The following is a 27,280-nucleotide window of genomic DNA, read 5'->3' as shown; positions in this document are numbered from 1 at the left end:
TCTACTCAGTTACAAAATTACAAAAAGGGAAAAGATAATGATGAACAAAAAGTTCCACAAAGTCCTGGGGTACAAAGCACGTATGTATAATACCGTGAAACTAGGTATCCTTGGTCACCATTGAACTCCATGAAAAAATCTGTCCCCCCCACCCGGAAAAAAAAGGACTTAGGAATAGCACAAATAAACCAAAAGACTATCATTGGGCCATAAATGACCCCAAACAAGATCAATTGGATCAATACAACAAAAAATTAAGTACAAAGAGCAAGTACATGTCCATCTAAAAGTTCAATAAATCAAACTTATCGCAAGCCAACACCACAGCAAAACTAAGAGGCCAAAATTACAACAAACTAAAATCACAACTGAATAGAAAGATATGAACTTCAACAGAGTAAAGATGTAAAGTATGACACATTTCAGAATTTAGCCGTAGTTTGGTTTAAAGGATATAGGTAAAACAGAAAACCTACTTATGTGAACATCACCATCTTTATCAAGAAAAACATAATCAGAAAATACGCCCTTATGGTTTGGTAGGGACTCAACATTGCACACCACAAAAATAAATTCATGTTGAGAATAGATGATATGCATCATTACGTAAACCCACAATCAGAGAAGGAACCAAAATGAGAACATACACAACTGCATTTACTAACCAGTGCCCAATTATCAAACCTTCTTTCAATCACATGTCAGACATATGGCTTAATGTTACATCTGATATCATTTATAGCCTAAACTAAAAAAATGTCAAAATGCTAATGAAATGGTCATGACTAGGGAAATGTTACTAAATGATAACGGGTCCATTCGGACTCAATGGGTTAATTTTAGAGATCTCAAGAAACATTCTAGTTTGGTAGCTAATATTTCATCCAACTGCTTAGTCTTGGACAAGTGTTGGTCAGGAAAGATGTGGCTAATGCCTAAAGCCATGCTGTCCAGACTGCTTGTGTTTCCCAAGCTAGTACATGAGTAAAAAAAATACAAGCCAAATTAAATTTCAAAAAGAATTCCTCATGCTCATCTTACCATGTACAATGTCTGACACAGTCAATAACTTCTTCACGATAGCAATTGCGGGCTTCTTTCAAATGCTTTAATTGCTCACTGCAAGTTCCTCCTCTTATCTGTTTATCAGTTTCATCTAGCACAGAGATTGACTGTGACTGATGAGACATGTAAATTGATGCCTACAGTCAGAAGAATGTATTTCAGATAATTAAAACATTCAAAAGAATCAAGGAAGATCGGTGCAAATAAGTGAAAGGTCTTTGGAAGTGGACATGAGGTAAAATACTCTAAAAAAGGGAGCAAACATATAGCAAACTAGAAGGTAGAGAGTCAAATGCAGAATGAAGTACAATTCAAACTAGAGCAAATGCTCAATTCAAAAGTGCCCAAAATAGGCAGGCATGGTACAGATCACCAAAATGTCAGTTTCACCAACGAGCAACACCACTTATTACAAAGGTCAAACAACCATTATAAGGGTTGTAAAAAAATACAAATATATATAATGTACTCTAAATCAACATATCACCATGTTAAGTTTAACAGCATTAATTTTTATATAAATTGTCAGAAATATGTGAGACAGTATAGGAATGGAAATAAAGATCAATGCAGATGCCAAGTTCAAAATCAACAAAAAAACTCGTATATTCTCCAAAGAACAAATTTTACCCATTGGTTCCTCACCTGCTTAAAATTTGGTGCAAGACCTATATGATACAACAACAGCAAGGCATCTAGAAGTTCTTCTTCTTCTCTTAGTGTAGCTGAAGACACATCAATTTCCCTCGGTACAATTATCACATGTTGGACTGGGTGATAACCAAATTCAGATTCAGATTGATCGCTGGAGCTAGGTTTATCCGTTATGTCATTGTTCAAACTTCCAGCACTGCATTCTGCAGCAACATGAGCAGATCTCTCTGGAATATGGTTGCAATGGGCTGAAGAACTTTTGGCTGTGTATCTAATTGGATCCTTTGAGATTCTTGTGAAGTCATCATACCTTGAACTTGAACAGCAACATGGTTTATGCCTAGTTGAATGAGTAACTCTGGTTTCTTCATCATCCATACACCCTTCCTCCCACCTGATCACTTCTGCTTTCCTCATTGTTTGCAGGATTTGATTTCAATAGGTGACTGAATAAGCCTCCAAGCCTAGATATGTCACTTCGATGAGGATCACTTTTCAGAAATAAGTACATGGGAAAACTTTGTTGGCCACCCTATGAAGAAAACTGACATTGGGGTCAACTGTTTCACAGCTCTTCAACCAGCCACAGATGTCCCTCATGTCAATTCCTCAGATAGAAAATGGAGTATAACTGTGTACAAAGAAACAAGAACAGAGTTGCTTGAGACCCCAGGAGGCAGTACGTTACGATCAGTTCCTCTATTCTTTAACAAGAGATTATGTACAAATGTCCTGAACACTGAACCAGGTAACTGAGGAGGTGCTAGAGGTGGTATGAATTGAATAACCAAACAGCAGAGGTCCCTATGCTTCTCCTCTATCTGCAAACAAATAGGTAACTTTCATTTATGAATTAGTATGGAAATTCATAAAGCTAGCATCCAAAAAACAACTCGTCTACATAATGTTGCCCCTGCGTATGCCTTCTTTTTTTTTTTTTTTTTTTGACACCTTTTATTCATTATTGGCCCTCACTTGTGGCGGAGGAAAACCATCACAAAGAATATCACACAACAAAAACAACCCGTGCCTACGAACTTCAACACTTCACCTACTAGGAAAAAAAGCCAAACCCAACTTATCCAACCTATACATTCCTTTTAACTCTCTTTGAAATAGACCAACCTCTCTATACATCGCATTCTCACCCAAATCACTACATTTTGCCAAGAAATCAGCAACTTTATTACCCTCCCTAAAACAATGAATAATAGAAAAATTCATCTCATCTAATAGAGCCAACAACTTATCCCAAAAATCCCATAAATACCAAACTGTACAACGTTCAGCTAAAATCCAGGAGACCACCACCAAAGAATCACACTCAATGTCAACCAATTCATATCCAAGTTGCTTACATAGAACCAAGCCTTCAAGAAGCGCACGTAACTCAGCCTCAGTGTTAGAACCGTACCCAAAACACTTTGAAAATGCAGCAATAAGCGCCCCAGAATTATTCCGAATAACGCCACCCCCTCCACTGACACCAGGGTTTCTCAAACTGCTTCCATCCACATTTAATTTTACTCTGCCAGGCCTTGGTTTGGACCACAGCACGATTTGACATCTACTCCTTCTGGGTTCAGCTATCGGCACATCAAGCCGAGACAACAAATGCACATCCCCTTCTGCCAACTTATTCACCTTCGTAACCTTACCCGCTATAACCTCCACCCAAAATCTAATAGAGTGCCATACCTCAGTTAATGATTCCATCTTCCCTTCCATGCGAGCACGGCATCTCCTCTGCCATAACCTCCAGACCACAATCATAGGGATCAATCCCACCAATTGCTCGATCTGTGATTGTCGGTTTGCTCTGCGAAACAAAGCTAAAACTTGTTCCTTCCAACGCTGTTGTGCCATGAACGGGATCCCCACCCCAGCCGACACCTTCTTCCATACTGCACCTGTAAACTCCCCACCACCCAACACATGCTCCAAGTCTTCAACATGGCCACCTGAATAGCAATTGCAACAAGAAATAATGGGAATACCAACCTTACGAACTTGCTCATCAACACTTAAGCAGCTGAAAAATGCTTTCCACATACATACGGAAAACTTTTTCGTCATCGTGTTATGCCAGACCCACTTCGCCCATTCCACCTTCGGAAGTTTTACCTATATTAAATCCCAAGCAAACTTCGTTGAAAAGCTTCCATCCTTTTCCAGCATCCGAATCAATACATCCTTCGAGTCCTTCAATCCACCCACTACCAACATGACCTCATTTGCTAATCGAACCCCCACTAATTCCTACAAATGATCAACGTCCCATGAATCACGAATTATCAACTCGTTAATATGAATGCGTGACTCAACTATATGATCAACTACTTCATGCAAAGGACATTCTCCCATGAATTTATCATACCACAATGATGCTCTCCCCTCTCGAATCTTCCATTTGGAGTTTTGCAATAAAACTAGTATCCCTCATATAATTTTACTCCAAAACTGCGAACCAGGCCTTCTCTCCAAATTAAGACTAATGTGGCTCTCCTTAACATATTTTGCCCAAAAGAATTTTGCCCAGAAGGTTTTTTGCGTCAAAAACTGCCATCCCAATTTCAGAAACAACGATTGTTGAACTTCACCCAAGTCTCTAACGCCAACACCACCTTCCTCCACTGGCAGACAATTTCCTCCACACCCTCCACTTCCTCTTTTTTTTTTTTTTTTTCCGTCCTGCTCTCCCCAATAAAATCTTGCCAACATACTATTTAGTTTATTTATGACCTTCTTTGGCGTATGAACCACTGCAAGTAGATGAACAGGCATACTGGTCATCACATGCCTCAACAATAACAAATGGCTCCCTTGCGATAGTAACCGATTTTTCCAACCCGCCAACTTCTTAGCCACTTTGTCTAGCAATGGCTCAAAATGGGCAATTTTTAACCTCCCATCCACAATTAGAACTCCCAAATACTTAATTGGAAAATTCCCCCACGTAAGACTAGTCTCCACCAGAACTTCTCTCACCCGACGATTCGATAACCATTTTGAGAAGTATATAGCCGATTTTTCAAAATTAATCAACTACCCCGTCCATGCCTCATACTTCTTGAAAATCTCCATCAAACATCGGATCGTTCTTTTTGAAGCATTAGCAAACACTACTACATCGTCAGCATACAAGAGATGAGAGATCTTCGGAGCATTCACTGGAAGTGAAAACAACTATATCTTTTTCTCAACCACCCTGGCATTTATCATTCGAGTCAAAACTTCCTCCATAATAATAAAAAGATATGGTGATAGGGAGTCTCCTTGTCTAAGGCCCCTTTTCGACTTAAAAAACCCTTTGTAAGTGCCATTCATCGTTACTAAAAACCAAGGAGACACCACACAATTGAAGATCAATTTATAGAAAAAATCCGGTATGCCAAAAGCTCATAGGACATGCATCAAAAACCTCCAATCCACCCTATCATACACTTTACTCATGTCAATTTTCATTAGGATATTTCCTCCCCTTGACCTCCTATGTAACTACTTTAACATTTCCTGAGTAAGAGAAATATTCTGAAAAAATACTACGACCCTTCACAAACGCACCCTGTTCCGGCGAAATAATTTTTTCAAGCACCCTTGATAACCGATTGACAAGCAACTTAGTAAACACCTTGTATAACACACCACACAGGCTAATCGGACGGAATTGATCAAAACTGATTGGCTGCTTCACCTTTGGAATAATGACAATAAATGATGAAGAGTAAAATCTAGGAAGCTCCTTACCATGAAAGAACTCCCTCACTGTTGCCATAACATCCAGCTTAATAATATCCCAACATGCTAGGTAGAAAGCAGATCCAAACCCATCCAAACTAGGGCTCGAGTCCGACGCTATGGATTTCAACATGCTCGGCTCCACACTCAAGCATGTTACCTCCCGGTCACCAATCACGGACTGAATTAAATTACTCAAATCTAGAAGGTCCCCCATCCTGGCCTGCACAAGAAATTCTTGAAAATGTCTCACAGCCCCCTCATGAACTATTTCCGGAGTATCTAACAACGTATTATCAAGAAGGCACATATCATTCACACTCGAAGTCCTTCTCCGATGAGCAATGACCGCATGAAAATACTTTGAATTCTGCTCTCCCTCGTACAACCATTTTTCCTTCGCTTGTTGAGCTAGTCAAATGTCTTCCCGTTGCACCCAAAGTTCCAGTTCAGCTTTCTCATATAAGAGCTCAGCTTCCACTTGTTCCGAAAATCCATTCTGTAACCCATCCTCAAGGACCTCAATCCTCTGCTCTAGTTCCCGAGTTTTTCCATCCACAAGCCCAAAAACTTCTTTGTTACAAACGCGTAAAGTAACTTTTAGACGTTTAAGTTTTCCCACTAGGATATTCAAGCCACTCTCCCCCGGCATATCAACTGTCCAGGATTCTTCAACCATCTTTAAAAAATCACCATGCTGTATCCACATGTTTTGGAATCGAAAAAGAACCAGCCCATACCTTCGAACCTCCGAACCCAATTGTACAATCAATGGCGAATGATCTGAAGTTTGTCTACTAAGCAACCGGGCCAACGCACCACCAAACTTCAAAGAAAAAGAATTATTCACCAACAATCGATCAAGTTTAGCCCAACTACAAGCCAATCCTTGCTGCCCATTACATCATGATAATTGTTTCCCTTCCAAATTCCAGTCGTCCAAGCCACATGAATTAATGCACTCATTAAACTCGTCCATCGCAAGTCTTGCTCTCAGTCGACCACCAACTCTTTCATCATCAGATCTAATTATATTAAAATCACCCATTACCACCCATGGAACACCACTGCAGGAGATACTACTCAGATGACTCCACAAATCACGATGTTCATTCGTAGAGCATTTAGCATAAATAAAATAAGTAAGAATACTTCGCCATTATGCGAAAACAGTCCCGAAAATGACTGGCTTGTCATGCCAACCAAGTCCATATTTATCCCTCCTTCCAACACAAGCAAACCTTTCCAACCTTTTCTTCCATCTCCAAATTAGACCCAAAGTTAGGAAATCCCATACTCAATGCCCACCTATGAATCTTATCAGTAGCTTGGAATGTTTCAAAAACCACCAAGATCAAAATATTATATTTACGATCCAACATTTTTAACCTTCTTTTAGAAGTGCCCAACCCCCAGACATTCCACACCATTATATTATCTATCATAAATTCAATTTGAGAGGATGGGCCTTAGCCCTTCTCGACTTCCTCACCTGTACAGCTTCCCGCTCTGCTACATTTGTCTCACATCGATTATTAGTCCCACGATCAAAACAATAATCCTTAGAAACATCCACCTCCACAACATTTTCCTCTTCTGAAAGCGTCTCGAATCTGTTAACGCACAACACAACCTCCTCCATGCATGCAATCGCACCCCCCCTACTGCCCTCCACTTCCTTCGCCTCCTCCACCTCATCACTATTCTGAATTTCTTCCACCAAACAAAACGATTCACAACCAGCCACAACCATCCCATGCGAGTCATCCCTCACGGCATCCACGACCATCACTCCCACCCCTGGTTCCAGAGTCGTTCCTCCCAAGCCACTCCCACTTGAACCCTCCACCACGTTAGCAATTGGAGGACTATGCTCTACTACAATACCCTTACCCTTCTCAACCTCCGTAGCCTCCTTTATACCCTCTGTAGCTTTCTCAGAGACCACTACCTCTCCTTCCTCCATAATAACAATCCCCTCCAGATTATCTGGTTTTGACTTACGGCCCACCTCTTTCCAAACTGAAGTATCCTCCTATTTACCAACTCCCACCAACCCCTTTTTAACAATCGGTCTAGCCTTCCCACGGTCCCCCACCCTAAACACCGCCTCAGTATGCCCTTGCCTAAAACACTTCTTACAATAAAAGCCCCGTTTCTCATATACAACCTCTTGCCACACCTAATTCTTATTGCCCACCACCAACAGAAAACCACACACTGGCTCCTGCCGCAAGTCAACTTCAACACACAGTCTCGCCCCAGTTGCACGTGTGCGATACAGCGTTGCATTATCAGTGCCAAGAAACCTTCCAAACCTCATCGCCAAAATTTGTAAACAATCCAACCGGTATAAATGCAAAGGCAACCTTGGAAGAAAAAATCCATTGAGGCGCAATCGCTGGTTCTTTGTGCACATCAAAATCAACTGTCTAGTTGAATAATCGGAATTGACAACCAGCGACCATCCTGCCCTCCCTTGCCCATGCATGCAAGTAGTCTTTCTCATTAGCCAAATGCAACAAAACATGATTCTCATCCATGAAACTAATCATGGGCACCTTGCTAAACCCCCAAGTCTTGATAATCTTCACCCGCAACACATCAATCGATGGTCTTGAAGTCAAAAATTTTAATACAAGAGCAAACTTTAGGTCTTCAACCGCCCTTTCCATCTCCACATCTAAGAAAACAAAACCCATCTCTCCATTAATATTCTCTGGTTTCCGCATAGCCACCCAAAACTTGGGCTGCGGTAATGGCCGTTGAAGAGCCTGAACAAAACTTCTTCGATCTCCGCATCCTCCCACAGTCAAAACCTTCCCTAACTCCTCATCCTTAAAGCCAACCCTCAACGCCTCAGACCCCTCCAGACCCAACTGCTCATTCCAGCCAGTAACAAGGGTCACCGGAGGGCCACCCATCGCAGCAATTAAATGAGGATAACTTAACTTTTTTCAGAATTTTTCCGAAGTGGACGTTACACAAAAACATTTAATTGATCCACATCCCACATAAAATCAGTTGACCACCAGCTCAGACCACGTCATAAAGTTGGAAGAGAGACATCATCATTGAAGCCAAAGATTAAATTACAAACTGAGAGATAAGTGCATGTTTCTTCGATATGGAATTATTAACTTTGCATCTATGTGAAACAAAGAATTGAGAACATTTCTGATTCTTGGCTGTAATATTTAAATTTTAATGAAGATAGCAACTTATCAACAGAGTCCTTTTGACCACATTCAAGAAAAACACAGTAACTTTGTCACTTTGATATCATTTTAAGTTACTCATGGACAGAAAGTATTCTCAGTTCAATAATAAACAAAACATAAGTTGCCTTGTTGCAGATTAGCAGCATCTTCAAAAGAATGTAGTGCATATCTCACAAATCTTCAAAAGAGTGTAGTGCATATCTCACATATATAGCATGTGAGATATGCACTACACCCTTTTGAAGATGCTGCAAATCTGCAACGAGGCAGCTTATGTTTTGTTTATTATTGAACTGAGAACACCTTCTGTTGATAACTGTAAGAAAAATAAATAGAAGAAAGGGGACGAAATATTATTAAACAAACAGGTGATAGCAAAAATAATGCCTGAATAATAACTAATAAGAAGAATATGAATCAGTCCAAGAAGAAAACAGGATAATATGACAGATATGAGAACTAAAGAAATATGTTCATAAAAAAGGAGTTATGATTTCAACCTAGACATATTGAAAATTCCATCATTTCATGGTCTAAAATTTTAGGTAACAACAAATAGAACTCATTTTATCTCTTAGGAAAACAAGCCCAGGAAAGAAAAAATAGAGGAAGTCACATCTCATGCAAATATTTTATTCCCTTTTTTCTGACCCTAAAAATGGTTGCAACTATTAAAATATTTCTCCATCAATGTCAACAGCTTGCTTTAATCAAAGTTAACTAGTCCAATTCACATGTGCAAAAAGCTCTTCAATGTCCACAGCAACTGTGCTTGCAAAAGAAAACACATAGGCATGCCAAAAAAGAAAATAAACATCTATCCTTCCCTAGGGATGACTAAGTTTCCATAAAAATAAATAAATAAATAAAAGTACAAAAATTTGTAGAGTTACAGCGGATATTTCGAACTCATTCATCGTGGTCAAGAAATAGAACTATCTGAAACATAATCTTGTGTTGTTCCTCGTCAGCTTGATGTAGAGTGGTAGGCTGTTAACTAACAAGTCAAGGTTTTTTAACTCATAATTGGAGAGATCTGATTCAATCATAACTGTCAACAATTTGGGTGGGAACAGTATGCGAGAAAATTTTATCAAGAGAAGCTTTGAAGCATGGGCTCATATAAATAGTTTTGCTTTCTTGCTCTGTCAAGGTTTGTAATGATTACAAGCTTATTTTGGGTAAGCTTTTAGATAGGTTATTTTGGGTAAGCTTTAGCCTTTAACAATCGAGATTAAGGGCTCGTCTGGATAACTTAGAATATCTTAGAATATCTGTGAATGGTATTGAAATGGTTTGAGTTAAGATGTTTTAGTGGGTTTTGGGAAGGAGAGAGAAAAAATAGAATAAAAATAATATAAAGTTAAAAAAAATTTTAAATATAAATTTTAAATATTATTTTTGTTTTGAAGTTCGAAAAAGTTATATTGTTTTTTGTGTTTTGTTTGTGAGTTAGGAAAAGTTGTAATAATTAGGTAATGATTAGTAGGTCAAACAAGCATCTCCATTCACTCTGCCTGCATAATAAGAATATTTATATTACTAATTCAACTTATAAGGCAGGCTTAACCATAAACTCATGTCCATTTATTTCACGATCCATTATTCATGAACAATGTTATTAAACAGTGTAAGTCAAACAAAATAATTGAGTCTATCTTCAGGAATGTTGTTATAAAAGATGATTCTTTTTTTTTTTTTTTTTTTTTGATAAGTATGCAAATAAAAGATGATTCTTACTGGAATTCCATTCCAAATGAAATGAACTGTTGAGTTGTTTACTTATTTGTGTTAAACTGATATTTGCATACTTCCTACTCTCGGCATTATAGAGATAAAAAACTTGAAGAAATGCAAGCTAAATGAGATTACGAAAGCAGATCCGGGGATGTTCTTGTAGTAAGATATTCTTACTGGGCTTCTACTTCAATTACAAACCGGGAAGTAGTTTATCTACACTGTGCTTAAATAATATGATTGGTGTTTAAAAAGGGGATTTTGTCCTTCCCATGACCATCATGTTTTCAATCTAAGATAGCAAGCACACTCTAATAAGTTCTAGTTCAAAATGCACATTACTGATTGCTTTGGATAAAGCAGTAGTTGCCAAGACCATGCCACTCTCATGGGAAACATCTTCACATGAACCAGGCCACCATATAGAGGGAATCATGCACTCAAGATCCTGTTTGTTTGGGGTCCTCAGTGACAGAAATCCTTCAAACAAGAATTCAAAATCTGATGACTTCCACCACCATACCATCAATTCTTCTCGTCTTAAGATATAACATGCCAGTGCAAGGTAAGGATATGATCCTGAGTAAGGACACTGTGAGAACCAAAGATGCTGTTTTGCAACTGCATGAAAGGGCGCTTATCAGGTGCTCAAATGACAAATGGGATCCTTCAAATCCTAGAAAGAGATCAACTGCTCTATCCAAGCTTGAATAGTCATGTGGTGCCTGCACTCCAAACACTTCCATCACAAATGATAGAAATGGACCCCATCCCATATACTCCACATTCCCAGCATCTGCTCCAAGTATGGAGAAAAATTCCTCACATATCCCATGAGATAATGGGTCAAAAAGTTCTTCAAATGAAACAAATGTCACCAATCTCCCCAGTTTCTCGACAGAAAACTGCTCAGCCCTTTCCAAATTTTGCATATCCCACAAACTCGATAAGCACTGCAGCAACCAAGTAACAAAAGAAGTTAAAGAGGAAGGTGTTTGAATAGGAAGATAGCCTTCAATATCGGGTACTTAGGTGGGACCCAAAATTTAGTTCACACCGTTCACCTTGAGAAAGAGAAATTGCAGGAAAAAAGCCTAATCCAGGCCCCATCTTGCAAATATCATGGAATGCCACTCCAAGGGACAGACCACTTCTATAGAATGAAATTTCATCTCAATCCAAATCAATGCAGCATCCAATGACATCACCAGCAACCCACGACTGGTCATATGGATCATCTTCCTTATTCCATTTCTTCACCCTCCTCCCATCAAATGCATATGAATCTTCAGCATTACCTACACCCTTCTGGTCGGTGAAAGGGCAAGAAAAGGTTACCCATCCAAGCTGTTGTATACCTGAAGTTTCTAAGATGACTTCATACATCCATTTCCCTTTCAAAACACATGGATTAGCCCTGGCACTACTGAACGTTGATAAGCTCTCTATAAGCAATGACGGCTTAATGATTCTTAGATCACCAAACACGCCAATATCTTCAAGACCAACAACAGGGGGACCACAACCATTATTAAATATACGAAGTCCATCTGTATTTCTAACCAAAGAAGCTGAATTCACGTGGAAGTTTGAGAACTCATCCTTTATGATAGAGTGGACAAGATTGCCGTCATCTGGAGAAGTCAATGGACCAATTGATCTGTTAGGGAGACCAAATACGTAGTCAAGAGTACGCTCCACAGATTGTTGGCAAAAATCATCGTAATATGAAATGAGCCGAGTTTTCGACGAATCCTCTCTGGGATCCTCACCATTCAATAGTGCAGCCAAACCAGAAGAAAGCCCACCAATCCGCGGGCCGTCTTGTCAAGACCCCATCAAAAACCGCCCTAGGACATGGTCCTAGGCATGCATGGGCTAGCCAAAACCACCAAGGGCCAATGCCGTGGGCCCCCATGGGTTCCACAAAACTATCATTTGTTTATTGATTTATTTATTTATTTTTATTTGTAAAGGGACGAATTAGGGTTTCCACTTTGTATTCTCTATAAATAGGACCCTTAGGCATTTACTTTACATCTTTTGAACCTTTGGCAAATTCTCTAAGTGGGTAGACTTGTTCTTGAGATCACTCTTTTGGTACTAAGCACTTGGGCTACTTGAGTGCAATTCGTGAATCCCTAGTAGAGAATCATCACCTTGCAATTCGTGAATAGATGTGATTCAACTTATCTTGTTCTTGCAACTTGGTGCAATTCGTGAATCCAAGTTGTGTTATTTTTGTTATTTTCAAGTTTATCAATCTATGAGATTTATTTCAACTATTGTGCAATCCGTGAATCAATAGTTGAAGTGTTATCTTGTTCATCCATTATCTTCATTGTTTTTATTTTTCATCTTGTTCATCTACACTTTCTTACATATCTAAATATACATATAAACCAAAAAGAGTCTTTATATTCTTTCGTTGAGTCCATTCATCTTTGTGCATTCTTGACTTGGTGGTGAAGTTGTTCATCATTGTGTTCTTGAATGTTCATACATGTTCATCCATATTGTTCATCCATATATTTTCTTGCATTCATTTGATCCACCCAAACACAAAGCCTTGCCCACTATAGTGTTTGCCCTAGTCCACTTACCATAAATTACCTTGCCACCCTTCCATAAAATCCTAACCATATTTCTCACATACACTACTCGACCAACCCTAGTGTTGCCATACCTTTCGTAATTGGCCACATCCCATAATTATCCTTCATCCATCATATTTATTGACCTAGCCGAAATTGCCACTTCCCATCATCCAACTTGCCCTAGCCGTAAGTCATACTTACCATAAGTGGCTTGTTCATAAATCTTTCCATATCCATAAAACCCTAGTCCATATACTCCACTTACATATTCGGCCACACCAAAGTCTTTGATCCATAAAACCCTAGCCGTCCACCTCAAATCTCTAGAAGGTAATTCATTCCTTTTAGGAGTTTTGCCTTCATCCACTCACACAAACCCTAGCCGTCCATCAAGAGACCTCTTTGGCAACTTCCTTAATTCAAGGAAAGTTGACTCATCCCATGACAATCCCTTGATTTTAGGAACTTCCCTAGAATCACTCAATCTCTCCAATCACTCATCCAATTCCTTAAATCTCTCAACTCCTTCCATAGACCTAGTCAACCAAAAACTCCATCATCTTGTCATATTCAAATCCAAATCCTATCTTCCTTAACTTATCCTAGCCAATCCCTAAAATCAAGGAAACCCTTGACTCATTCAAACTCCGTCTCATCTACCATATCCAATCCCTCAAATCTCTCATTCACTACAATCACTCAAGTCAACCAAAGATCTCAATCCTATCTTGCCATATTCAAATCTTATCTTCCATCTCCTAATCCCTAAAGTCAAGGAGCAACCCTAAACTCATTCAAACACTTTCCAAACCCTAGCATCTCATCCAAGACTCCAACTCTAATCCATCTCTTCCCAATCTCGAAATCACACTTAGCCACCACACAAAACCCTAGCTACACTTCACCATACCAACCCTAATCATCATCCAAGAGGCCCCAACATCAAGGGCAACCCTCAAGCCATCCACATTGCATCAAACACCCATAATCCTAAGCCAATCTTCAAAGACCACGTCAACCCTAGTTCATTCTCATAGTCCACAGCAACCCTAGTTGCCTCCAAGCCATCCACATTGCATCAAACATCCATAATCCTAAGCCAATCTTCAAAGACCACGTCAACCCTAGTTCATTCCCATAGTCCACGGCAACCCTAGTTGCCTCCAACCCGTAACCCTAGCCTCATCTCATCCACTCAACCCTCGCCCCATCTCATCCACTCAACCCTAGCCCCATCATCTTGGCACCTCACTCAAGAACAAGTCTCTAGCCGCCCACATTGATTTGCCTTCCCTAAACACTTAGCCTACTCAAGTTCATCATCATCTCCATCATTCCATCACCCAAACACCATCCCTTTGTTGAAGGCCAAGCAAGTTGGCAAGGTCACTCGGTCATCATTCACACCAAGGCGAGCTTATGGTCCTTAGTGTTAGGGACAAGACCGGGGTCTCTAACACGTCTCCTGCCATTAACAGTATAAACAACCACTATCCCCCTCACTTGATACAAAACGCAACTTGCAGAGATATTGATCCTTTCTAATAGAAATTTGACCCTTGGCCCTGAAATATCCAAGTCACAACACGTGACTTCAGTAAGAAAATAATCTACATAGAACTGTTTGGTTGCAGGGAGAAGTAGAGGAGAAAAAAAAAAGCAGAATATATCAACTGTCGAATATGAAAAACCTTCTCAGTTTAGTACATTTGCAATCACTTAGCTAAGTTAACTAGGAAGCTTCCCCCGTCACACAAACAGTATATGCGAATCCTCATTCATTTCTTCTTTCCTTCAGTTTTAACGGAAACCAAATAGAAATTGAGATGAAATTAAAAACGAAAAATTTAGAACTTACAGGTGTTTCATATTCTTATCTTGTCGCTTCCAAGCATTGAAGGCGGCCGAAGCATGATAGGGCTTTCCAGAAACCGTTGATTGATAAACTTTGAGAGAGAGAGAGAGAGAGAGAGAGAGTTTATGCTTGAGTTTCTGGCTGCTGATTGTGAATTCGTGCGTGTGCGTTGGACTTTCTAGCGTTGGCTAAAAGTTTGAGAGATTTGAAGTTAACGAACCGAAAGCAAAGGTGACAGGCCGCAGGGGCAGGCAGTCGGAGCAGCCGCGCCATGAGCCATCCCCCTTCCCGACCTACGCAGCATTTCCTCGGAGAGTCGGAATTCAGCCACATGAAGGGATTCACCGACACGTGTCCATTGACCGTGCGACTGTTGGTTGCCGACGTGGCCTCCGAGCTAATGTCCAGTGCCGGTGGGACTCGTGGGCTTTTTTTTCTTGGAAAATGCTAGTATTTCAGTAGGGGGCTTTTGGTTTTTTTTTTTTTTTTTTTTTTTTTTTTTTTTTTTTTTTTTTTTTTTTTTTTAATGTGATTAAAAAAGTATTTTTTTTAAAAAACAGCCTTTTTTTTAATTTTTTTTTACTTTGTTTAAGAAATTATTGTTTAATAATATTGTGAATTTTTCTATTTAAACAAAATATTTAAAAGTTTTTTTTAACACTTTTAAATATTTTAAAAAAAAAGAAGAAAATTGTGTAAACAAAACTTTATTAATCATTAAGGAAAAAAAACTAAAAAAAAATTGGAGCCGGATCTCTAATGGGATCCCTAGTATTGTCTATTTTTTTAATAATATTTTAAATTTTTTTAATATTTAAAAACATTAAAAAAATACTTAAAAAAAACTCATAAAATTCACTACGTGACAGCCAGGGTTGTAAACAAGCTGAGCTCGAGCGAACATGGGGTGTGCGAGCTCAACTCGTTCACAACTCGAGTCGAGCTTGGACTCGACTCGTTTATTAGCAGGGCCTATGAGAACGTCCGAGCTCAGCCCGTTTACATGTATTGCAAACTCGAGCTCAGCTCAAGCTCGGTTTTGTTCACGAGCCATGTCCAAGCTCGACTCAAGCTCAGCTCATTAACAGAATATTTTATATCCAAAATAAATGTATCAGTAAAATAACAAATTAAATACAAATTTACATCATGAAGCCTTTAAGAGTATTATGGTTGTGGTACATTAAATGACATTTTACATCCTAATGGAACAAGTGAATCAAAAAATATTTTACAATAATAAATTATGAAATAAGATACATTAAACTTCAAAACAAAAATGGGTTGTAAAATTAGTGAAGTCCCGAGTCTTCATGAATGGAGCCAGAAATTTTGACATTGTTGCCTTGCATACACTAAAAAATTTAAGCTTATTTTTAATCCATTGCTCAAGTACTGTTAACTTAGTAATACTGTCAATGGATGTTTGATAGGAAATTCAAAACTTAATTTGCCTAAAAAATAATGTCATATCTCTAACACAGTTGCACAATACAATTATACAAGCAGTCTTAGAAATAAATATGTACATCAGGATTCAGACAAGTTACCAACTGCAGTTACCAAATATAGTTACCAAAGAAGTTACCAAAACAGAGAGTATGCAATAGGCAATAGGCATGACTCATATCAGCCAGACAACAAATTGTGAGGCAGATAACTGTAATAGGCATACAATACCACAGGCAGTTACCAGCCACAAGAACAATCGAATCTGTCAACCAGCTACCTGTATGCGATAGGCATACACTAATACTATAGGCTACCAAAGAAGTTACCAAAACAGCCAGACAACAAACTGTGAGGCAGACAACTGCAATTACCAAAACAAAATCAGTATGACACAAGAAGAATCGAAGATAACCAACAGGCAGCACTATGCAATAGGCATACACAGATACACTAAATTAATTTTTTTTTTTTTTTTATAAACAGATGCACTAAATTACTAATACCACATGCAGTTACCAAACAAGTTGCCAAAACAGCCAAACAACAAAATCAACTAGACAACTACAGTTACTAAAACAAAATCAGCTTAGTAACAAGTTCACAACAAGTTACCAAAATTCAACAAAATCAGCTAGATAACTGCAATTACCAAATTTCAACAAAATCACAATGACACAAGAAGTTATCAAATTTCTACAAAATCTGAAATCACCATGACAGAAGTCAGCAAGTTCCCAGATTTGAACAAAATCATCATGATAACCTGCACACTGAAACAATAAAAAACATTAATATCATTTTTATTCTCTTGCATCATTACTCAAGTACTTTTAACTTAGCAATATTGTCAAGGGATGTTTGCAATGCAAAATTTAATTTGTCATTTAAAAAAATTTAAGAAATTTGGATGGTGATGAGTTGGAACTTAGAAATTACCTAAATTGTCATGACTCATATCATCCCAAACAAAATCAGATAAAACAATCAAACTGTCCAAATATTACAAAGTAAAATGTCCAAATATCAGATAGCAAATCATATAGATTTAGATTAAACAATACAGACCACATAAAACAACCAAACTGTCAAAATGCTCCATAGATTAAACATGATAAAATGTGAAAATATTATGCTAATCCCAATAAAGTTTTCATTTTCATACTCCTCCATCGGATCAACCAAATTCATACGATCATCCATTTGCTAGGGTCTAATGTTTTTTAAACACAAAATCAGAAACATAAACTAAGCATATAAACATTGACCAAACAAGTTATATTAATCAACTAAAATGAAAACAACATTATCTTGATGGCTTAAGGTGCCTCCAGAAGCAAAGACACTAAAACATGTTAAAGTAAAAAACATTTGACTTCAACAGTTTCATTTACAGCCTTACCTTGATAGCTCAATGCCTCCAAAAGGCAAGGCTTATATAGTTGATATAATCAACTAAAAGATGTTAGAGTCAAATAATATTGACTCGAACAATTTCAATAAACTCTTGCTTTGGTGGCTCGATGTGCCTCTAAAAGCAAGGCACCTCAACAATATAAACACAAAAAAAAAAAAAAAAAAATTGGACAAAGAAAGAACAGATTGGATAAGATTTATCAAGCAAAACAAAACACCAAATCATACTTGAAGCAAGACAATAAACATGGAACAGATTGGATAAGATTTATCAAGTAGAACATGATGAACACAACCATGTTGACAATAAACACAGCCATAGGCTACACAACACCTTCAACCATAGAAGATTATAATCTATAATAAACCAAAACATGTTAAAGAAAGTATCATTTCATACTTGAAGGAAAAACATCAAGCAAGAATCATATTGGATCAAATTAATCAAACTAAACATGTTAAACAAAGTATCATTCCGTACTAGAAGCAAGAATTAGGTTCCCTTCAAGGAGAATTTGTCAAGAGATCTCGTCCCTCATGGCTAAGTTTTGGTAGGGACACAAGCAGGAGGTGAATAAGATTCAGTGGAGAAGTTGGAATAAAATGGGGGATTCAAAGAAGGATGGAGGGCTAGGGTTTAGAGACATTGAAGTGTTCAATGTGGCAATGTTAGCAAAACAGTGCTAGAGGATGCTTAATTCACCTTCTCTTTTGGTGAGAAAAATTATGAAGGAGAAATATTTCCGAAGAGGGTGTATTACTAAAGTAAAACAGGGATTTGACCCTTCCTTCATTTGGAGGAGTCTATGGTTAGCTATTGACTTTCTTAAAAAAGGTATTTTTGGGAGAGTTGGATATGACAAAACCATCAAAATATGACAGGACAGGTGGCTCCCTATTCCTAACTCTTTCAAAGTTCAATCCCCTTGTAAGATCTTGCCTCTTAATGCATGTGTGGGTAAACTTATTGATGAGGGCTTTGTCTCTTGGAATAGCATGCTAATTCATGATATCTTTGAAGTCTTCGAAGTTGAGAAAATTTGTAGTAAGTCACTAAGTAGATGGAGGGTGAAGGATAAGATGATCTGGGGACCAGCAAAGAATGGGAGATTTTCGGTTAAAACAACATACTATCTTGGAAAAGAGAGATTGAAGCAAATGGATGGTGAGTCATCGAAGAGTGATAAGCATGTTGAAGTATGAAGACAGATTTGGGATTTGAAGGTTCAAGGGGTTGTGAAGCACTTTCTATGGAAAGCTATTCATGATCTTCTTCCTACTAAAGAAAATCTAGACAAAAAGCATGTGTCTGACTCAAGATTGTGTCCCCTTTATGGAAGAGAAGCTGAGATTGTCATCCATGTTTTGTGGATGTGCCCAGCTGCTGTGGATGTGTGGGCAGAAGAGGGGGAGCCCAGTGATATGAGAGACTTTACTGACTTGTGGCAAAATATACTATAGAGACTAGAAAGAGAAGAGATGGAATTGATGGTTTATATTATGAGAATGCTTTGGTTGAGGAGAAACTCTCTGATTTTTTAAAACAAATTTGATGCTCCAAGACAAGTGCTCACAACTGCTGTTCAAATGAGAGGGGAATTTATGGAGGCAAACTTGAGTTGTTCTCAATTGTCAGTAATTTGAGGCTCTTCAAGAAGGGATGTTGCAAAATGGATAAAATCAGAAGGAGGGGAAGTGAAGCTTAACTAGGATGCTACGGTAGATGAAAAACTAAAAAAAGTTGGGATAAGGATTATTGCAAGGGATGAGCAGGGTGAAGTTTTAGCATGTTTGTGTGCTGCTGTGGAGAATTTGGAAGGGGCATGCATGGCTGAAGCGTGGGCTCTCAGAAAGGCCACTATGTTTGGATTGGAGCTAAGTTTGGCAAAGGTTGTGCTGGAGGGGGACTCACGGTGGTAGTGAAGGTTGTGGCCAGTGAAGAAAAGATTTTGACTGACTATGGAGTGTTGATAGAAGATACAAGAAGAATTCTTATAGATATGAGAAACTAGTGTAAAGTTTGTTTTTAGAGAGGCTAATAATGTTGCCCATTTACTGGCAAAGTTAGCGTTAACTTTTACAGAGGAAAGGGTCTAGATCAATGTTTTGAATATCGTACCGGAAGCCGTACCAGTCAAGGTACTGGAACGAAATATTTCGATACCGGTACCGTTTCAGAATAATCGATATATGAATAAATTATATATAAATACATATATATATACATTATAAATAGCCTAATATGAATTGGGGGTCAAAAAATAAGCTTGTAGTTTGAAAAAATGAAAAAAAAAATTGAAGGCCGAAATATCGGCCGGTACGGCCAATATTTGGGCCGATATGAAACGTATAGGGTACCTGTACCAGCCCAGCGGCCGGTACGAAATTCAAAACAGTGGTCTGGATTGAAGATGGCCCATTACAGATTTCAAATATTGTACTTAGTGAGAAATATTGTATTGATTGATATTCAATGAGAAGATGAACACGTTTTTTATTCAACAAAAAAAAAAAAAAAAAATCAGGTTCCCTTTAGTCTTCTGGCTATATGTGCAGACGTTATTAACAAATACAAGCTACAGAGGACAGAGATTTGATATGCTACTCATCAATTAAACTCAAACATATTTTATATGCTACTCATCAAAATAGGGCAAGACTTACTAAATATAGAATCAGATAGGATCATATTAAACAACCCAAACATGTTATACAAAGCAACATTCCATATTGCAAGAAATAGGTTACCTCTTTGACTCTATGTGCAAACATTATAAACAAATACAGGCTACAGAGGATAGAGATTTGATATGCTACTCATTAATTAAACTCAAACAGATTTTCTATGCCACTCATCAAAATAGAGCAAGAATTATTAAATATAGAACCAGATAGAATTAGATTAATCAATCCACACATTTCCCTTCAACTCAAACTGATTTGAACTCATCAAAATAGAGCAAGGACATAAACAAGTAATCAAACTCAATCAGATTAATCAACTCTAACTGATTTTATATTCTACTTGTCAAACTGATTTTATATTCTATTTATTTTAGACAGTATCATAAAAAATAGAGCACCTCTATGGCCTTAGGCTCTATGTGCAAACATTATCAACAAACTTAGCACCTCCAGAAACTTCAAACAAGAACATAAAATTAGAACTATATAGTTTATTTTAATCAAATACAAATCTTCACTCAACAATATACACAAACAAGCTGAATTAAGGAGGAGGAATAAGTGAAACTCACAGCTCTATGGACCGAAAATTTTTCTTCAAGCACAGATCCGCAAATTCTTTGTTCACAAGGCTTCTTTCCCAAAATTTTCAATATGAATAATAAGCTCGTGCAACGGTGCAAGTAATAGAGAGATCAAGGGCTAATAAGACCACTTTTGGCATTACAAAATAAAATAAAAATTAAGCAATTTTCATATTAATCATAGAGTAATAGTGATTGACAGTCACAATCTCACAGTCAGAGAAGCATGCTAGGAGTCGTGACTATTGATGTATGGCAGAACAGGGGTTATGTGCTCATCTAAGTCATCTTATATGATGAGATCTACAAGAAAACAATTTAGAAAGAGTTAGGAGAGAACTAGAGGCAATATCTAGTTTCAAATCACAAAAAGCTCCCAACAAAATGCTTAGAAACTGGAACCAAAGGCGATAGACAAACGATTCGATGAATGAGAGCACCAGAAACCAGAGAATTAGGGATTCAGTTGGTTGGGACTCATAAATGATAGTAGCTAATGACCCATCTGTCAAACCCTGACTGTCAACTCTAAGACTGAGATTGTATACTGTAGATTGTTGTCACGACTCCCTGAAAATAGGGTCGTCTGTACATTTCCTAGGGTTTCTCGCAGCTGCCGAGATGGTATTGATCTCTCAACACTCACTCTCAGGGTACGTTTGGTTAACAAACTCATCTCAACTCATCATTATAACTTTTTTAAATTTTAACACAAAATATAATAAACAATTCTATTTTTTCAAATCTCAAAATAATAATAATATTAAAAAAATATTCTAATAATATTTTATAATCTCAACTCAACTCAGTTCAATATCCAAACGCAACCTCAGTCTCTCGGATTTTGAAAGGGAGATGGCTGCAATTGCAAGCCTTCAAGAATTAAGGCTTCAAGAGTTGCAAATCGCGTCGTGTAAGGCCAGGTTTAGTAATGCACTGAAGTCTCTGAGAGTGAAATGGCTGCAAGGCTAAGAGAAAGAGAAATGAGGATAGGCATTGACGCATCGTGTAAAAACTAGGGTTTCCTTCAAATTCAATAATGGAAATAAATGGCTGAGATTATAATTTACAAATCCAAGGGCTACACATAGAAGATTACCTTACATGTAACGCGTTGATGTTACACAACACAATTACAAGTTACATGGTACATTTTTTTTTTATAAATAACAAAAACATTAAATTGACACTTACACGGTAGATTAACATGTTACAACTTAAATTATAATAACATCTATATGAACCATATGGTGTAATTTATAAATCTATTATGTTATATATTTATGTTAGACTATAAATTATAATAGTAATAATACTATATATTTATTAACACACGACCATCTAATACTACAATACTAATATAGTATATTAGTATAAAGTAATAAGTATTTTAATTATATCAAGTTTTAAGATTAATAACTAATACTACTATAATAGTACTTCATAGAATGATAGAAATAGAATCATAAGTGATAAGTTAATATTATAACTATAGTCTATAGGTATTACTGTTATACTACCAGTCTTAGTAGTCCACTATCTATTACAGTCTACTGACAACTGCAAATAAGTTACACTCTCTATATGTAAGTTGTAAGCACAAATTTTTATGTGACATTTCAATCTTTGATAAGATAAGTTATAGATAATATTGCACTCATCATATATTCATAATATCATTATATATGTATTCATCATAACTTCTAGTTTTATATATCTATGATATATTATATATATATATATATAGTATAAGTATATGTAGTGGACTATAGTCTATAATTCTATAAGATATATAATACAATAATATTATATAATATATTATATATGTATAAATATATATGAGTCGAGCCAACAAGTTGAATCGAATCGAATTCAAGTTTAATTGAGTCAAGTTCGAGCTGCCTATCAAGTAACCTGTTAATTTTACAACCCTAGTGATGGCTGTAGAGCCATCTTTTTTCTTTTCTTTTAGCTTTTTTATTTTCCCGTATAACATCACAGCTTGACATATATCCTTTTTTATTCATTGTACAGATATTAAGGTAGGGCAAATTGTTAAAGATTTCTTTTTGGTCAGTAGGTTTGTTTAATTCATGAATATCTTGCATTATTTCTTTATATGATATAAGGGATATTTGAGATATGAGATGAGATGAAAAATTTGTAAATGAAAAATTATACTCATTATTCCTATACCACATACTATACATGACTTTTTATTTCATTATTTTTTTTTCTCTTAGCATGTATGTGGTATAGGAATGACGAGTAGAAGAACTCAATTAGTTTAGCATGAATAAAATCAAAAAATAAAATAATAAAAATAAGTGTGGTGTGGAGATAATGAGTAGCAAAACTCTTTGTGAATAGTAATGAAATAATTTGTGAATAGTAATGAAATTGTTTGAATTATGATGTTTTATTGGATTTTTAGAAAGGTGAGAGAAAAAAATTGAATAAAAATATTGTTAGAATATAATATTTTAATATTATATTTATTTTGGGATTTGAAAAAATTGAGCTATTTTTTTTATTTTGTTTGAATTTTAAAAAAGTTGTAATGATTAGGTAATAATTAGATGAAAAAGTTGAATATTTAAAATAGAAATAAGTTTGTATTTGAGTGATGTTTGAGAATGAGATAAAATTAGATGAAATGAAATATGATGAGATTAAATCTCTTCCAGACAATCCCTAAATGTTTGTGATGAATTTATACTTTTTTGACCTATCTTATTATTTAAAAATAAATAACTAGAAAGAGTATAGATTTTGTCTATAAGTAGGACTAGCAAATTGTGATATTGTGTCGAGTTCAACTCTTTTCAAGTCAAAATTCATATTGTATATTAGTAAACTATAGCTTAACCTGTTTAATTCAATTAATCAAACCCTTCAATCTTTTTTTTTTTTTTTTTTTTTTTTTTTTTTTTTTTTTTAAGTAAGAAGTGTAATTTCATTTCTGAATATCAACAAGTACAAAGTTTGTCTTGTAAAACAAGCGAGAAAATTTCAAATAGACCATCCTTGACCCATACAAGCTTCTCTCTATTCTCTATAGCTATCTTTGCCAATTCATGGGCTACTTTATTGCTTTCTCTGCATGTATATTGAATTTTCCACTATGGTTTGTTGTTGAAGACTCTTTTTTATCTCTTCTATAAGCTGTCCAAACCATGTTCAATCCTCTTCTTTACAATCTACAACTTTTACCACCGCCAAAGCATCTCCTTCAAAAATGACTCTAGTAAGGTTCAGCTCTACAGAATTTCAAGGCCCTCCATAAAGCATAGATCTCAACAATAATGGGCTGAAAAACTCTCAACTTGCTCATGCATAGTGAAGCTAGGATCTCTCCCTCCAAATATCTAATAATAATTCCTACCCCCATTTCGTTGTTTTTTGCATCACAAGAGACATCCCGGTTTACCTTCACCTCACTGTCTTCTGGTTTCCTCCATTTGGCTCCATTTCAATTTGTCCACTTAGTTTTATGGTGATCTAGTTGCTCCATCTGTAACAACTGGTACTCTTCAAGATTCTCCATTGTTGTTCTTGCAACCATTTTTGGAGTAAATTTATCCTCAAAGATAAACTTGTTCCTTCTCAATCAAATACATCTCAGTAAAACTACAACCTTTTCCAGGTAATCTTGTTTTAGCTTCTGAACCATCATTCCCCATAATGTAAAGAAATCATTTTCACTGCTAGCCCATTTTTGTACATGGCTAGTAGGTTCTGCCCATACATCTGTAGAAGACACACAACTCCAACAAGAATGACACACGAACTCATTTTCTCTATTGCAAATATGACACATGGCATTTTTTATGATCTTCCTTCTAACCAAATTTCTCCTTGTAGGCAATCAGTCATTAATAGCTTTTCATATAAAGTTTTTTTACCATACCAGGTACATTCATTTTCCAAATTTCTTTCCAAACCACACTATTATATATTTTGCTAGGCGGTTCACCATGTTCCTTATTTTTTAAGCTCATATCAAGATGAGATTCACTCTTAACTGAAAAATTCCCTGACTTTGAAACATCCCAAATATGTTTATCTTCAAGACCCATCTTGCTAAGAGGAATTTTGCACACCCTATTTGACTCTTCCTTGCCCAGCACTTCCTAAATGAAGTCTTCCTTCCATGCACCTCTTCATGCATCTATAAATTCCTCCACTTTTGAGTGCATGTCTAGACAATTAACTTGGCCTTGAATGCCTCGACAAGATGATGGAGTTAAAACCCACCTATCTTCCCAAATGTTAACGTTTTTGTCATTTCCTACTCTCCACACTAATCCATTTTAGCAGATTCAAAGATCCCCATAGGCTTCTCCACATTAAGGAAGGGCTATAACCCAATTTTGCATGTAACAAATCCTACTTCTTGTAGTATTTTTTTTTTTTTTTTTTATATCTTTGCAGACAGTGAGCTTGAGTTGGTGTGCAACCTCCAACATTGTTTAGCAAACATGGCTCTATTGAAACTATTTAGATCCCTGAAACCCATACCTCTAGCTTCTTTTGAGGCCCCCATTTTACCCCAACTCTTACATTAAATTTCCTTTTCACTTTGTTTCTGTCTCTACCAAAATCTGGCCATCAGAGCTGAGATCTCATTACATAGTCTCTTAGATAGTTTGAATACATGACTCATGTAGTATGTAGAGATTGCTTGGATGACAGCTTTCAAAAGAACTTCCTTCCCAGATTGGGAAAGAAATGAATTCTTCCAATTGTTAATTCATTGCCAAATCCTTTCTTTTATGCATATGAATGTGTTATACTTTGATCTCCCAACCATAGAAGGCAAACCTAAGTATTTTTCACAGCTTCCACTACTTGCTCCAGCTACCTCCATAATTCTCTTATTCTCCTGCACCTTTGAAATACCACTAAAAAAAATCGAAGCTTTTTGCTTGTTGAGGCACTGGCCAGAGGCTTACTCATACTAGTATATGATTAATGCATTTCCACTCATCACAGGTGGCTCTACAAAAAGCTATGCAGTCATGTGCAAACATCAAGTGATTCACCTTTGTTCCTCCCCTAGCAACTGTAGCTCCTTTGATTCCCCTTTTGCTCTCGACCAAGAACATATTACTCAATCCTTCAACACACAACAAGAATAAGCATGGCGAGAAAGGATCACCCTGCCTTAATCTTCTAGTAGGGAAAATTTTCTCTCCAGGCACACCATTCACAAACACAGAATATGAGATTGTTGAGACACAACTCATTATCAACTTTATCCATTTCTCACCAAAGCCAATTTCCTTCTTAACAACCTCCAAAGAAGGTCACTTCACTCGATTATATGCCTTGGACATATCAAGTTTAAGAGCTATACTGCTTGTCTTCCCTCTTTGTCTATTTTTCATAGTATGTAATACTTTATATGCCACCATAATGTTGTCTGAGATCAATCTCACCAGGATAAAAGCACTTTCCTGCTGAGAAATGATGGCTGGTAGTATCTTTTACTATAATCTTATAGATAACATTACAAAGACTGATGGGCCTAAATTCACTGACTAGCACATGGGACTTAACTTTAGGAATTAGAGCAATAAAAGTAAAATTCATTGAATGCATAATCTCTCCACCCCTTAAGAAACTTAAGACAACATTACATATCTCATCACCAATGATGCTACAATATTGTTGAAAAAACAAGCTCCAAAACCATCTGGTTCAGGTGACTTGAAAGGGCAAGGGCCTATTTGCTACACTGCTGCCTTGATCTTTCCTCTTGTGAACTCCTGCTGCAAGCTTTCATTCATCTCTCTTGTCACTCGAGATTCTAAAGATTTCAGACAAGCTTCAATTGCTTCCCCTGATAATGCATTCAAGCTATACACTTCTTCAAAATGCACCTTTAAAGCCATTTTTATATCAACTTGTTCCTTCAGCACTCTGGCTTGTGCATCAGTCACTTGTATGATTCTATTATTTTTTCTTCTTTGAGAGGCACAAATATGAAAATACTTTATGTTTCAGTCCCTATGTTGAAGCCAATTCCTTTTTGCCATTTGCCTCCACTTCAAATCGTCTTGCTCTAGTAGAATGCGTAATTCACTTTGTAACTTCTTTTTATCTTTAAAATTGTGAGCCTCTTCTCCTTCTTGCAAAAATTTTAGCCTATCTGTCTTCCTTTTAATCTCACCCTCATTGTCTCTAGCTTTCTGTCTGTGCCATGTATTCAAAGCAGTACTACAAGTATTGAGTACTTTTTTTATCCTTTCATGAGGAGGGATGCAAGGGTCTTGG

The 27,280-nt window shown here is 36.9% G+C and overlaps 1 pseudogene; it reads right to left on the bottom strand.

Annotated features, from left to right (window-relative positions):
• The window catches only part of LOC121249284, a 35,087-nt pseudogene extending 8,189 nt beyond the window's left edge, over positions 1 to 26,898 (bottom strand).
• Between the last annotated feature and the right edge of the window lie 382 nt (positions 26,899 to 27,280).

This window comes from Juglans microcarpa x Juglans regia, chromosome 2D, assembly GCF_004785595.1.
Source record: "Juglans microcarpa x Juglans regia isolate MS1-56 chromosome 2D, Jm3101_v1.0, whole genome shotgun sequence".
In the NCBI taxonomy this organism is placed as follows: domain Eukaryota; kingdom Viridiplantae; phylum Streptophyta; class Magnoliopsida; order Fagales; family Juglandaceae; genus Juglans; species Juglans microcarpa x Juglans regia.
Note: the sequence above shows the minus strand (reverse complement) of the source record. Positions and strands in the feature narration are given on the sequence as shown.